We start from the raw sequence: 13,852 nt of genomic DNA on the forward strand, positions 1-13,852 counted from the left end.
CACATAATGAAGTTGTTAGTTGTCAGACAGTTCTTACTTGTATGAGTCAGTATATTCATTAGGAAAATATTTAAATGAATGTAATTTTTTGCTGGTGAGAAGTAAAATGGTGGTGGTTGAATTTTAGAAAAACTTTAATTTTAAAGATCACAATGCAGTTTTCATATAAAGCACATGGAAATATAAATTTCAGTTTAAATTTTGACAAACAGGCTGTCAGTTTTCTGTTTGCACACATTGTTTCTTATATGTGTGGTACAGTGTGATTTAGTGTGAGGCAACTTTATTTTTTTGGAGTTCCTTTTGACTTGCTGCTTATTTGAAAGGCTGGTGGTACTTTTTTTTTTTTTTAAGTCTTTATTTTAATAATCTGGTGCTCATCTCTGTCAGGGTATGCCTTAACCTCCATCCATCACCTATTTCACCTATACCTTTGCCTACCTCTCCACTGATAACTATTAGTTACAGTTACCTCCATCCATCACCTATTTCACCTATACCTTTGCCTACCTCTCCACTGATAACTATTAGTTACAGTTAAGAGTCTGTTTCTTGATTTGTCTCTCTTTTTTTTTGTTTTGTTTCTTAAATTTCATGGTTTGAAATCATACAGTATTTGTCTTCATCTGACTTATTTCACTTAGCCTTATACTTTCCAGCTCCTTGTTGCAAATGGCAAGATTTCATCATTCTTCGTGGCTGTGTTATATTCCATTGTGTAAATATAACACATCTTCTTTATCCACTTCAATCCATGTTCATTTGGGCTCCTTCCTATGTTGGCTATTTTAAGTAATGCTGCTATAAACATAGAGGTGTATATATTGCTTTGAATTACTGTTCTTTGTATTTTTTCCGGTAAATACTCAGTAATGTGATCATTGGATCATAGGGTAGTTCTATTTTTAAGTTTATGAAGAACTTCCATACTATTTTCCTCAATGGCTGTACCAGTTTGCATTCCCACTAAGTGCATGAGGGTTCCTTTTTCTCCACATTCTGGCCAGCACTTCTGTTTTACTTTAGCCATTCAGACAGATGTTAGGTGATACCTGTTGTAGTTTTGATTTGCATTTATCTGATGATGATTGATGTTCAGTATGTTTTCCTTTGTCTATTGGCCATCTGTATGTCTTCTTTGGAGAAATGTCTGTTCATGTCTTCTGACTCCATTTAATTGGATTCATTTAATTTAATTCATTTTGGGGGTGTTGAGTTTTACAAGTTAATTATATATTTTAGATACTAACCCTTTATTGCTTATATCATTTGCAGATATCTTCTCCCATTTTTTAGGTTGCCTTTTAGTTTCGTTGATTGTTTCTCTTTGGCATGCATAAGCTTTTTATTTTGATGAAATCCTGATAGTTTATTTTTGTTTTTATATTTCTTGCTTGAGGGAGCCTGTCTAGAAGGAAATTCCTATGGCCACTGTCAGAAAAATTTCTACCTGTATTCTCTTCTAGGAGTTTTACCTTTTAAGATCTCACATTTAAGCTTTTAATTCATTTTAAATTTATTTTTATGTATAGTGTGGGAAAGTGATCCAGTTTCATCTTTTGCATGTTGTTTTCAACTTTTCCCAAAACTCTTTGTTGAAGAGACTCTTTTTTCCCTCCCAATGGATATTCATTCTTGCTTTGTTGAAAATTAATTGACCATATAGTTGTGGGTTTATTTTTGGATTTTCTATTCTGTTCTTTGATATATGTGCATGTGTTTGTACTAGTACCATACTGTTTTGATTACTACGTCTTTGTAATATAACTTGAAGTCCAGAATTGTGAAGCCTCCAGCTTTGTCTAGTTGGGGTCTTTCATGGTTCCATACAAATTTTAGGATTTTTTTTCCCTGTGAAAAATGCTGTTGGTATTTTGATAAGGGGTTTCATTAAAAGTGTAGGTTGCCTTGCATAGTATAAACATTTTAACAGTATTTGTTCTTCCAATCCATGAGTATGGAATGTGTTCCCATTTCTTTGTGTTGTCTTCAGTTTCTTTCATTAGTATTTTATAGTTTTCAGAGTGCAGGTCTTTCTTTGGTTAGGTTTATTACTAGGTATCTTACTATTTTGGGGGCAGTGAGATAATTTTCTTAATTAAATGATCATTAAATGAAATAATTAAATGAGATCACTTTCTTGATTTCTCTTTCTGCTGCCTCATTATCAGTGTATAGAAATGCAACAAATTTCTTTACACTGATTTTGTATCCTGCGACTTTACTGAATTTGTTTACCAGTTCTAGCAGTTTTTTGTGAAGTCTTTCAAATTTTCTATCTATAATATTGTGTCAGTTGCGTATATTGAGTTTTACTTCTAACTTACTGATTTAGGTGCCTATTACTCTTTTTCTCTTTGTTGTCTGATTACTGAGATTAGGACTTTATGTTAAATAGAAGTGGTGAGAATGGACATCTTTGTCTTGTTCCTTACCTTAGGGGAAAGGATCTCAATTTTTCTCTGTTAAGGATAATGTTAGATATGGAATTTTCATATATGACTTTTATTATGTCGAGGCATGTTCTTTCTAAACCTGCTTTGTTGAGGGTTTTTATTATGAGTGGATGTTGTACTTTGTCAGATGTTTTTTCTGCATCTTGTGAAATGATCATGTGGTTCTTATCCTTTCTCTTGTTGATATGATGTATCATATTATTTGATTTGTGAATAATGAACCACCATTGCAAACTAGGAATAAAACACACTTGATCATGGTGAATGATTTTTTGAAAATTTTATTTATTTACTTGAGTGAGAGGGAGAGAGCATGAGAGGAGAGAGGGTCAGAGAGAGAAGCAGACTCCCTGCTGAGCTGGGAGCCCAATGCGGGATTCGATCCCTTTCTCGATTCTTTTCTACTGAAGGAGTTCCTTTATTACTTCTTGTAGGATTTGTTTAGTGATCATGGATTCCTTTAGTTTTTATTTATCAGGAAACTCTTTATCACTTCTTCTAATTGCTGGGTATTCTTTGTTGTTTTTTGCTCTTTCAGCACTTTGAGTTTATCAAGCTACTCCTTTCTGATCTGGAATTTCTGCTGAAAAATCTGCTGGTATCCTTATGGGGTTTCCTTTAAATGTAACCCCCCCTTATTTCTTTAGTAGTGTACTTTCCTTCTTAATTTACAATATGTTTTGGTGTATAGATCTGCTTTTGTTGATTTTGTTGGCGGTTTTTTATGCCTTCTGGATCTGGCTGGGTATCTGTTTCCTTCCCCAAATGAGGATATTTTTAGCTACTATTTTTTCAAATAAATTCTCCTCCTCCTTTCCTCCTCCTTCTTCTGGGACTTTTGTAATATGAATATTATTATCTTTGATGTAGTCACCGAGTTTCCTAAGTCTATTCTCATATTGCCTAAGTCCCTTTTCTCTTTTTTGTTCAGCTTGAGTACTTTCCATTATACTGTCTTCTAGGTTATTAATTCATTCCTCCTCTTCTTTTAGCCTGTTGCTCGTTACAACAAGTGTGTTTTTCGTTTATTGGACCCTTTATCTCTGTATTATTCCTTATCTTTCTGTTAATGGTCTCATTGATGATCTCCACCTGTTTTTCAAGTCCAGCGAGTATCCTTATGATTGTTCCTTTAAATTCTCCATTAAGTATATTATTTACATTTGTTTTGCTTAGATATCTGTCTGTGGCCTTGTTCTGTTCTTTCATTTGGAAGAAATTCCTCTGTCTTTTCATTTCATCTAAATCTCTGGGCCTGTTTCTCTCTGTTACGTAAGTCTGTTGTATTTCCTTTTCTTGAGCATAATGACCTTAGGAAGAAGCGGTCCTGTAGTGCCCTGAATTGTAGTGTCCCTTGTTCTCTAGGGCACTGCAGTGCGTTCTGACTGCTTTATCCTTCAGGCCTATCCTCTGCAGGGGTTCTCTCAGCCTTGTGTGCAGTGTTTAGTTCCTGGCCTAAATGTGGTTTAACTATATGTACTCTGATCTACTTGTGAAATGAGACCTGTGCTGCTGCCACTGGAATGGAGGCTTCACAGAACTCCCAGATTTGGAAATGTGGTGTTGGTAGGGGTTTGGGCCAGTCTCCTGGAGGAGTGAGCCCACTGTGCTGGGACTGAGGCAAGTGTGACTGGGAATGGTAGTTCTTCCACAGTGCTGCGGGATGGGGCTTGGTGTAACCCAGTTAGATAGCAAGTGTCCATGCTATGCTGATTCCCACAGCATGGCCTTGTGTTTTTGCTGCGGGATGGAGGGCAGGAAATGGCACCTGCCAGTTTTTTGGTTATTTTGTTTTTTGTTTTTTTCTCTCTCCAGAGGGTTCTTCTCAGGGACACATTTGGAGATGAGCAACTAACCTCCCTTCTGTTTCCGTACTGTAAGACCATTGGCTGTTTACCCCTGCCTTTTCTACAAGAGTAGCATGATATCCATAGAACTTTCTCAGGGCCAAGCCCAATGACCTTTGAAACTCCACAGTCTTTAAGCCCTGCAGACTGTCAGAATTTGTGAAATTCGGGTCCTCTCATTTTCCAAGCCAGTTGTTACAGGAATTCATTTTCCCCATGTACTCCTCTGTGTGCTAATTTGTCTCTCTTCCTTCCTACCCGCTTTAGCAGTCACAGTCCATTCCTCTCCCAAGACATGTCTCCATACTTCCCACCTTCTTTGATGTGTCTTCTTCTCTACCTTTAGTTGTAGAGTTTCTTTTGCCCGTATTCAGGTAGATTACTGGGATATTCAGGATTATTTGATAGTTACCTAGTTGTATTAGTGGGAGTAGTTGACCCCAGAGTCCTCCTACGCCTCTGCAACCATCTTACCCTCTGTCTGAAGAAAAAGTCTGATGGCATTTTTTAAAAAAGATTTTATTTATTTATTTATTTGACAGAGAAAGATCACAAGAGGCAGAGAGAGAGAGAGAGAGAGAGAGAGAGGAGCAGGCTCCCCGCTGAGTGGAGAGCCCGATGTGGGACTCGATCCCAGGACCCTGAGATCATGACCTGAGCCGGCTTAACCCACTGAGCCACCCAGGTGCCCCTGATGGCATTTTTAATGCTCTTTAAATTTAGAGCATGCCAGTCAATGATGTATTTATTTGTGATCATTATTTGTATTCTTTAACATGGTATAAGATAACTTTGGAAGCTTTATATTTAAGTTTACATTTAAATTATATTTAAATATACATTTATTTAAGTTAAAATTTTTCTTTTACAAATGCTAGTGAATACATATTTATCATGGTTTCTTAAATTTTGATTGAGTTGGATTAATAATAGAGATACCAGTGAATGTTGACTCTGCTACAGATCTGCCCCTACAGTCTTTAAACTTTCATTCTTTCCAACCTACTCTGGTGTTTGATACAGTTCATTTGATTCTTTTCTCTTGCTTCCACTTTGTGTTTATAATTTTGCTGGCCCCCCCACCCCCGTGCTTAAAAAATTTTATTTACTTATTTGAGAGAATGTGAGAGTGAGAGGGCACAAGCCAGGGGGAGCCTCAAAGGGAGCAGGAGAGGGAGAGGGAGAAGCAGGCTCTTTGCTGATCAAGAAGCTTGATACCACCTCAGTCTCAGGATTTTGGCTGGCCTCATGACCTGAGGCAAAGGCAGATGCTTAACTGACTGAGCCCGCAGGTGCCCCCAGTTTTACTCCTGTCTGTTAGATTCGTTATTTTGTATCTCACTTCTAATCCTTCATCAAAGGTGTAGTTTGGATCTATCCAGTTGATGTTCTTAGATATTTCTGCCCTTTTCACATAGTATACCTGCCCTAATTGTTTTCCTGAATCCCAGCTCATTACCTTGGCCAGATGCAATACTCTGTAGGAAGAAAAGAGGTATGGATCTTGCCAGAACCTGACTTCCTTTTATGGTTCCAGTGTTTTGTAGATTTCTGAAAGTCAGAAATTTCAGTTAGATTAAAAGATAAGTTATGTAATAGCTATGTAACCAGTTAGAAATCATAATGGAAAAAAAAAAACCCCACAAAAACACCCATGCCCAGTAGCATTAAGAACAGACTTACTAATGAATTGGTATATCTTTATGTTTTACAGTTGTTAATTATTAAGCCCCCTTTCTGGGTGCCAAGTACTATACAATTAATTCTTTAGGAACCTAAAGTGAGGGTAATTCTTTCTAAAAGTTCGTAAATAAAAAGAAAAAAAAAAGATCATAAATCTTCTGAAGAGGTAGAAATACCAATGAATCACTAAAAATATGTGGAAAATTGCTGTGAACTTAAAACTATTCTTTAAAAAAAGTTTATTAATTAAAAAAAAAAAGACTAACATAGAGTGATAAATGTAAGGAACTGGGGACACGTGGGTGGCTCAGTTTGTTAAGCATCTACCTTTGGCCCAGGTCATGATCCCAGGGTCCTGGGAATGAGCCCCACATCCTGCTGCCTGCCCAATGGGCCGTCTGTTTCTCCCTCTCTCTGCCCCTCCCTCTGCTTCTGGGTGTGTGCCTGCTCTCTTGCTGTCTCTTTCTCTGTCTCAAATAAATAAAACCTTTTTAAGAAGGTAGAGAATGGAATAAAATTTTTAACACTCTTAATTACAAAATAATACATGGACACATGCAAAATATGTGGCAAAAAGTACTCTCAGTTGTATGTACAAAGTGGTGTGAAAATTTATGAGACCTAATTCTGCCTGGGTTTCAAGGTAAGAGCTTCCCAGTTTACTTCAGGAAGAGTGGGTTGTGTAGCATGAGGTAATATGTACACATACACAGAAATAAGAGAGTGATCTTACAAGAGAAGTAATAAGCATTTTGAAATTAAGACTAGAGTAATCGAGGAGGAACACCAAAGTTGAGATGTTAGGAGAGTGTGTTAAGGTTCTTGGTGTAATTTCATGGCTTTGGAGTATAAGAAGATAAAATTAGGGGAGTACTAAAAGGGAAAATGTGGGTAAATAAGGAGAAGATGTGGACGCAGCATTTTTGTGAAAGAAGTTGAATACCTTTATTCATGAGATTGCATTTTCAGAGCTTAATGTATAAAGCTTTTGGGAGAAACTGGTTAATACGGAAAAAATTAATCCAGAGACATTTCATCTGAGTTGTGGGATTTTTTTTTTTTTTAAAGATTTTATTTATTTATTTGACAGAGAGAAATCACAAGTAGATGGAGAGGCAGGCAGAGAAAGAGAGGGAAGCAGGCTCTCCGCTGAGCAGAGAGCCCAATGCGGGACTCGATCCCAGGACTCTGAGATCACGACCTGAGCCGAAGGCAGTGGCTTAACCCACTGAGCCACCCAGGCGCCCCGAGTTGTGGGATTTTTATCTGTATATAAGATCATTTGTAGGGGCTTTTTCAGATATAACCTTCTGATGTTTTTATGTTCTAATCTTCCATTCTGATACACCCTACTCTTCGGTCTCATCCTCTAGCCTCTGCTTGGTCTCCCCCTTTCCTACTCTACCAGTTTTAGGTGTCACTGCTAAATGAGTTAACTGAGAATTCAACCCTGACCTATTCTTTTTGGTTTCCTTTTTCTTTTAAAGAAAAAGCTCCTATCTTTGGTTAGTTTGTTAACTGAGAGTTCTCCTCATGTCCAGTTTTGCATTCTCTGCTTAAAATATATATATAGACACACATGTACGTACATACATACATATGTATATGCATACACTCTTCTTGTTAATTCAACAAATAATTAGTAAGCTTTAGGCATTAAGACTATGGCAGTGAAGGAAAGAAAAGGAAAAAAATAGTTGCACTTATTAACATTCCTTTATATTTTTATTTGCTCCTTTCTCCTGTCGCTACGAGTTAATATTTATTGAAGAGTTACGGGCATTCTGATTACTCCTCTTAACAATCATTTGAAGTTTTCTTCTTTTATTATTCATCTTTGAGAAATAGGAATATTGAGGCAGAGTAAGTTACTGTTAGAAGCCCAAACTCTTAAACCATTCTGCTACATTCCTTTTGATTTGTAAGGTTATATTACTCAGAAATGCTAAGAAGGATAGCGTTTTGTAATACGTTATTAGAAGAGAAAGCAGACTAATGAACCAGCTTGCTTTTACTAGTGAACCTATCTCTCTGCCATTGAGCATATAATTCAATTTTGGTGTAAATTATCCTTTTGCCTCTTGAGCATTTGAAATTTTTAGGTTAATATTTTCAGAAGTTTACCACTTTGCCATTTCTTGTGTCTTAATGCTACATATTTCCTATTTGGGCCATCTTGTAGGGTGAATGGATATTATCTTGGGTTATTAATTCTATTTTGGCATTCTTTTTAATCAATTAAAAAAGGTAGAAAATCTTTCTCGTTTATAGTTGACCTCTAAAAACAACTTTGGAGATAGGGGTGCAACTCCTCTCATAGTTGAAAATCTGCGTATAATTTTGACTACCCCAATACTTAACTACTCTTAACCTTCTGCTGACCAGAATCTTTACCAGTAAGATAGTCTGTTAACAAAAATTTTGTGTGTTATGTGTTTTCTGTACTATATTCTTACAGTAAAGCTAGAGAAAATAAAGTGTTTTTAGGAAAATCATGAGAAGAGAAATTTATAGTACTGTGCTGTATTTATGGCAAAAGTCCATCTGTAAATGGACTTGTGCGCTTCATACCTGTTTTGTTCAAGGGTCAACTGTATAATACCGCTAAATTTTACTGGGAAGAGGGTTAAGAACTTTGTTTTCTTGATTAATTGCTACTTAAATTCTGTATAGTATGAAATAGACATGTGTTAATACTGGACAAAATTTTTTCTTAATACCTTTTATTTGCTATTATAAAGAATGGGAACAATCATAAATCCAGTAAAAATAGTAAATGAATATATTCCTTCTATTGTGGTACAAGGCAGTAAACTGTTGAAAAACAGTTTTAGAAATAATATAATTGTCATTTTAATCATTGCTTTGTAAATCATGTGTATGTGCGTATGCATGCAGATATATATACATGCACATTCACTGTTAAGAGATTTTTCTCTTTTTAAAAAGATTTTATTTGTACGTGCATGAGAGAGACAGGGAAAGAGACAAGTAGACTCTGTGCTAATAATGAATCCTGGTGTGGGGTTCAATCCCATGACCCCGAGATCATGACGTGATCTGAAATCAAGAGTCGGGTGTTTAATCTCCTGAATCACCCATTCCCCCACTGCTAAGAGGTTCTTTAAGACAACTTAGATAAATAATTAGGAATGATAAAAGAAGGACCTGAATTAATTAGATTGTATTATATGTCTTTACAGAATGATTCTTCTGATTAAAGAATAGAATCTTGTACTATACAGATGAAAATGCATGTAATTGGAAAGAAACTACAGCTATTTCTCTTTAACCTTTGTTCTTCGTTCAGGTAATAAAAATTGATAAAAGAGTTTTATGCTAGGAATTGAACAGAGTAGCAGTTATATTCTTTGTTTCCTTTCTTTCATCATTTGTAGCAGTTAGTGCATGACAAACAGATGGAGATACCAAATGTTTAAGAAAGGGCATTGTTCCTCTTATCTCTGTGTACACATGTACTCTTGAATACATGTGCTTATTAAATCCACATAAAATTATAAGATTGTCCAGAGAAAAAGATATTATAGCATATGGACATAAATTAGCATCTATTGAAAACATGAAACTGTTTATAAGCTATTTATTTTATTTTTTTCTTTTTAAGGACGCATTGTTTTTAAGAGCAGATTCAGGATCATTGCAAAATTGACAAAAAAAGACACATGAACTTCCTATACCTTTTGTCCCCACATATATACAGCCTCCCCACTATCAGTGTCTTGCCACCAGAATGGTACATCTCTTCAGTACCTCACTGACACATTGTTATCCTCCAAAGTCCATAGTTTATGTTAGGTTTCACTCTTGGTGTTGTATATTCTGTGGGTTTTGATAATGACATGTCCATCTTTATGATATTATATAAAAACTTTCACTGACCTAATATTCCTCTGTGCTTTTTTCTTCCCTTCTGCCCCCTAACTTCTGGCAAATCTAAAATTTTTACGGTTTTCATAGTCATGCCTTTTCCAGAATGCTATGTTGCTGAAATCATATAATATGTAGCAGTTTCAGATTGGCTTCTTTCCATCAGTAATATACATTTAATATTCCTCCATGTCTTTTTCATGGCTTGATAGCCCATTTCTTTTTAGGACTAAGTAATATTTCATTGCCTGCATATACCAGTTTGTTTATTCACCTCCTGAAAGACAGCTTGTTTGCTCCATGTTTTGACAGTTACTAAAGAAGCTGCTGAAAACATCTATATGCAGGTTTTTGTATGGAGATGTTTTCATCTCCTTTGGATAAATACCTTAGGAGCATGATTGATGGATTGTGGGCTTTTTTTATTTTTTAAGATTTTATTTATTTTTTTGACACAGAGAGATCACAAATAGGCAGAGAAGGCAACAGGCCGAGGGGGGTGGGGGAGCAGGCTCCCTGCTGAGTAGAGAGCCTGATGAGGGGCTCAATCCCAGGACCCTGAGATCATGATCTGAGCTGAAGGCAGAGGCTTAACCCCCTGAGCCACACAGGTGAACTGCTGGATCATATTTTAAGAGTATGTTTAGTTTTATAAGAAACTGCCAAACTGTTTTCCAAAGTTGCTATGTCATTTTATATTCCTGTTGCTTCACATTCTCACCAGTATTTGGTTCAGTGTTCTGGATTTTTGCCATGCTAGTTGGTATGTAAAGGTAGGTCACTTTTTTTTTTTTTTTTTTTTAATTTGCAGTTTCCTAGTGACATAAGATGTTTGAGTATTTTTTCTTGTTTTTCTGCCATGTATCTTCTTCATTGAGGTATTGGTTTAGAAATTATGCCCATATTTTAATAGGTTGGTATTTTTTAAATTATTGGGGTTTTAAGAATTTTTTTGTATATTTTGAATGATACTTCAGAAGTTAGACAGAAATGTTTTTGCAAATATTATTTCCCAGTTTGTGAGTTGTTTTATCATTCTTCTGCAGAGGAGAATTTTAAAATTCTAATGAAGTTGTCAAACAATTGTTTGTCAAACAATTTTTTCATAGCTTTACCTTTGGTGTTGTATCTAAAAACTCATGATCATACCCAAGGTCATCTAGATTTTCTCCTGTGTTACTTTCTAAGGGTTTTATACCCCCTTTTTTTTTTTTTAAAGATTTTATTTATTTATTTATTTATTTGACAGAGAGTGCACGTGAGATTGCAAGTAGGTGGAGAGGCAGGCAGAGAGAGAGGGGGAAGCAGACTCCCTCCTGAGCAGAGAGCCCGATGCGGGACTCAATCTCACGACCCCGAGATCATGACCTGAGCTGAAGGTAGAGGCTTAACCCACTGAGCCACCCAGGGGTCCCGGGTTTTATACTTTGGAGTTTACATTTAGATCTGATTCATTTTGAGTTAACTTTGTGATGGATGTAAGATCTGTGTTTAAGGGTTTTTGTTCTTGATGTTAGTTTTTTTGTTTGTTGACATCTAGTTTCCTATGTTGAAAACACTGTCTTTTATCTGTGGTATTATCTTTCCTCCTTTGACAAAGATTGGTTGACTGTATTTGTGTGGGTGTATTTCCAGTCTGTCTATTCTGTTCTATTGATCTGCTTTGGATTTTGGTATAGTCTTGATTACTGTAGTTTTATAGTAAGTTGGGTAGTGTCATTCTTCTGACTTTGTTCTTCTCTCTCAATACTGTGTTGATTATTCTGGGTCTTTTTGCCTTCCTGTAAACTTTAGCATCAGTTTGTGATAATACACAAAATAATTTGCTGGGATTTTAATTGGGATTGTGTTGAATCTGTAGATCAATTTGGGAAGGACTAATGTCTTCACAATATTGAGTCATCTTATCTGGGAACGTGAAATTGTTATCCACTTATTTAGTTCTTAGATTTTGTTCATCAGAGTTTTACAGTTTTTCTTGTACAGGTCTTGTGCATATTGTTGAATTTATACCTGTTTTCTCTCTTTTGGTGCCAAGGTAAATGTCATTGTATTGTCAATTTCAAATTCCAGTTATTCATTGTTTGCTTATATGAAGGGTATTTTATATATTAACCTTATATCCTGCAACCCTACTATACTTGCTAATTAGTTCCAAGAGGGTGGGGTTCTTCTGGGGGAGGGGTGTCTAGTCTTCTAGATTTTCTGCATAGACAGTTCTGTAGTATGTGTACAAAGGAGGTTTGATTTCTCCTTTCCCAGTCTGTGTACCTTTTATTTTCTTTTCTTGTCTTAACTGCTTTTGCTTGGACTTCAGAATAGTGTTGAAAAGGAATGGTAAGAAGGAGTTGTCCTTTTTTTTTCTTCCTGTTTTTAGTGGGAAAGTTTCTAGTTTCTCACAGTTATATCAGTTGTTAGCTGTAGGATTTTTATTTATTTATTTTTTTTAAAAAGATTTTATTTATTTATTTGACAGACAGAGATCAGAAGTAGACAGAGAGGCAGGCAGAGAGAGAGAGAGAGAAAGAGGGAAGCAGGCTTCCTGCGGAGCAGAGAGCCCGATGCGGGGCTCGATCCCAGGACCCTGAGATCATGACCCGAGCCGAAGGCAGTAGCCCAAACCACTGAGCCACCCAGGCGCCCCACTGTAGGATTTTTATAGATGTTCTTTATCAAGTTGAGGAAGTTCTCCTTTATCTTACTTGCTGAGAGTTTTATTAAAATCACAAATGTGTGTTGAATTTTGTGAAAATGCTTTCTGTTCATTTATTGATACTACCACTTGATTATTCTTCTTTGCCTCTTGTGTGATAGGTTTCATTACTTGATTTTCATATGTTAAGTAGTTGTGCATACCTAGGGTAAATCCCACTTAGTTGTGGTATACAGTTCTTTCAGGACATTTAAAATTCTTGATTTGCTAATTTTTTTTTTGAGGATTTTTACATCTTTGTGAGAGATCTTGCTCTATGGTTTTCTTGTAATGTCTTTGTCTGGTCTTGGTATTAGGGTGACGCCCTCATAGAATAAGTTAGGAAGTATTTCCTCTATTTATGTCTTCTGGAAGATGTTGTACAAAATTTGTGTAGCTTCTTCCCTAAATGTTTGGTACAATTCATTAGTGAACCCATCTGGGTCTAGTGACTTTTTATCTTGGAAGATTATTAGTTATTAAGTTTCTTAAAATAGAACTATTCATATTTTTTATAGGTAGTATCTTTCAGGGACTTGGTCTGTTTCCTCTAAGTTATCAAATTTCTGGGAATAGTTCACAGTATACCCTTTTATCCTTTTAATGTCTTCAGATTCTGTAATGAAATTTCTTCTTTGATTTCTCATTTTAGAAATTTGTGTCTTACTTTTTTTTTTCTTAATTAGCATGCCTAAAGGTTATTGATTTTTTGATCTTTTTGAAAAAAACTTTTGCTTTCGTTTATTTTCATTGTTGATTCACTGTTTCCAACTTCTTTGATTTCACCTCTAATCTGCTGCTTGCTTTTGCTCTTTTTCTAGTTTCCTAAGATGAAAGCTTATTAAATGATTGATTTTAGATTTTCTCTTTTCTATTGTAGGCATACAATGCTATAAATTTTTCTCTAAGCACTGCTTTTGCTGCACCTACAAATTTTATTAAGTTGTATTTTAGTATTCATTTATCTCAAAATATTTTAACATTTTTATTGTAATTTCTTTGACTTGTTTTACTTAGAAATGTGTTGTTCAATCTCCAAGTATTTTAGGATTTTCAGCTTTCCTTTTGGTGATGATTTCTAATTTCATTGTAGTGTGAAGTATACACTGTATGATTTTTTTTTTCTAAGATTTTATTTATTTATTTGACAGACAGAGATCACAAGTAGGCAGAAAGGCAGGCAGAGAGAGGAGATAGGAGGCTCTCTCTGCGCAGAGAGTCCAATGTGGGGCTTGATTCCAGACCCTGGGATCACGATCCGAGCCGAAGGCAGAGGCTTTAACCCA

At 35.8% G+C, this 13,852-nt stretch overlaps 1 protein-coding gene across 3 annotated transcripts in view; it reads left to right on the top strand.

Moving 5' to 3' along the window:
- Positions 1-13,852, top strand: part of STAG1 (stromal antigen 1) — a 428,247-nt gene that overhangs the window by 102,244 nt on the left and 312,151 nt on the right. Inside the window, exon 2 of one of the 3 annotated variants that reach the window (XM_013061415.2) lies at positions 9,190-9,296. The exons of the other annotated variants lie outside the window; for them this stretch is intronic. The gene's annotated coding sequence lies outside the window, so the exon portion shown is untranslated. The remainder of the gene's footprint in view (positions 1-9,189; positions 9,297-13,852) is intronic. 3 annotated transcript variants of the gene reach the window in all.

This window comes from Mustela putorius, unplaced genomic scaffold, assembly GCF_011764305.1.
Source record: "Mustela putorius furo isolate JIRA1106 unplaced genomic scaffold, ASM1176430v1.1 tig00003834_pilon_pilon_pilon, whole genome shotgun sequence".
NCBI lineage: Eukaryota > Metazoa > Chordata > Mammalia > Carnivora > Mustelidae > Mustela > Mustela putorius.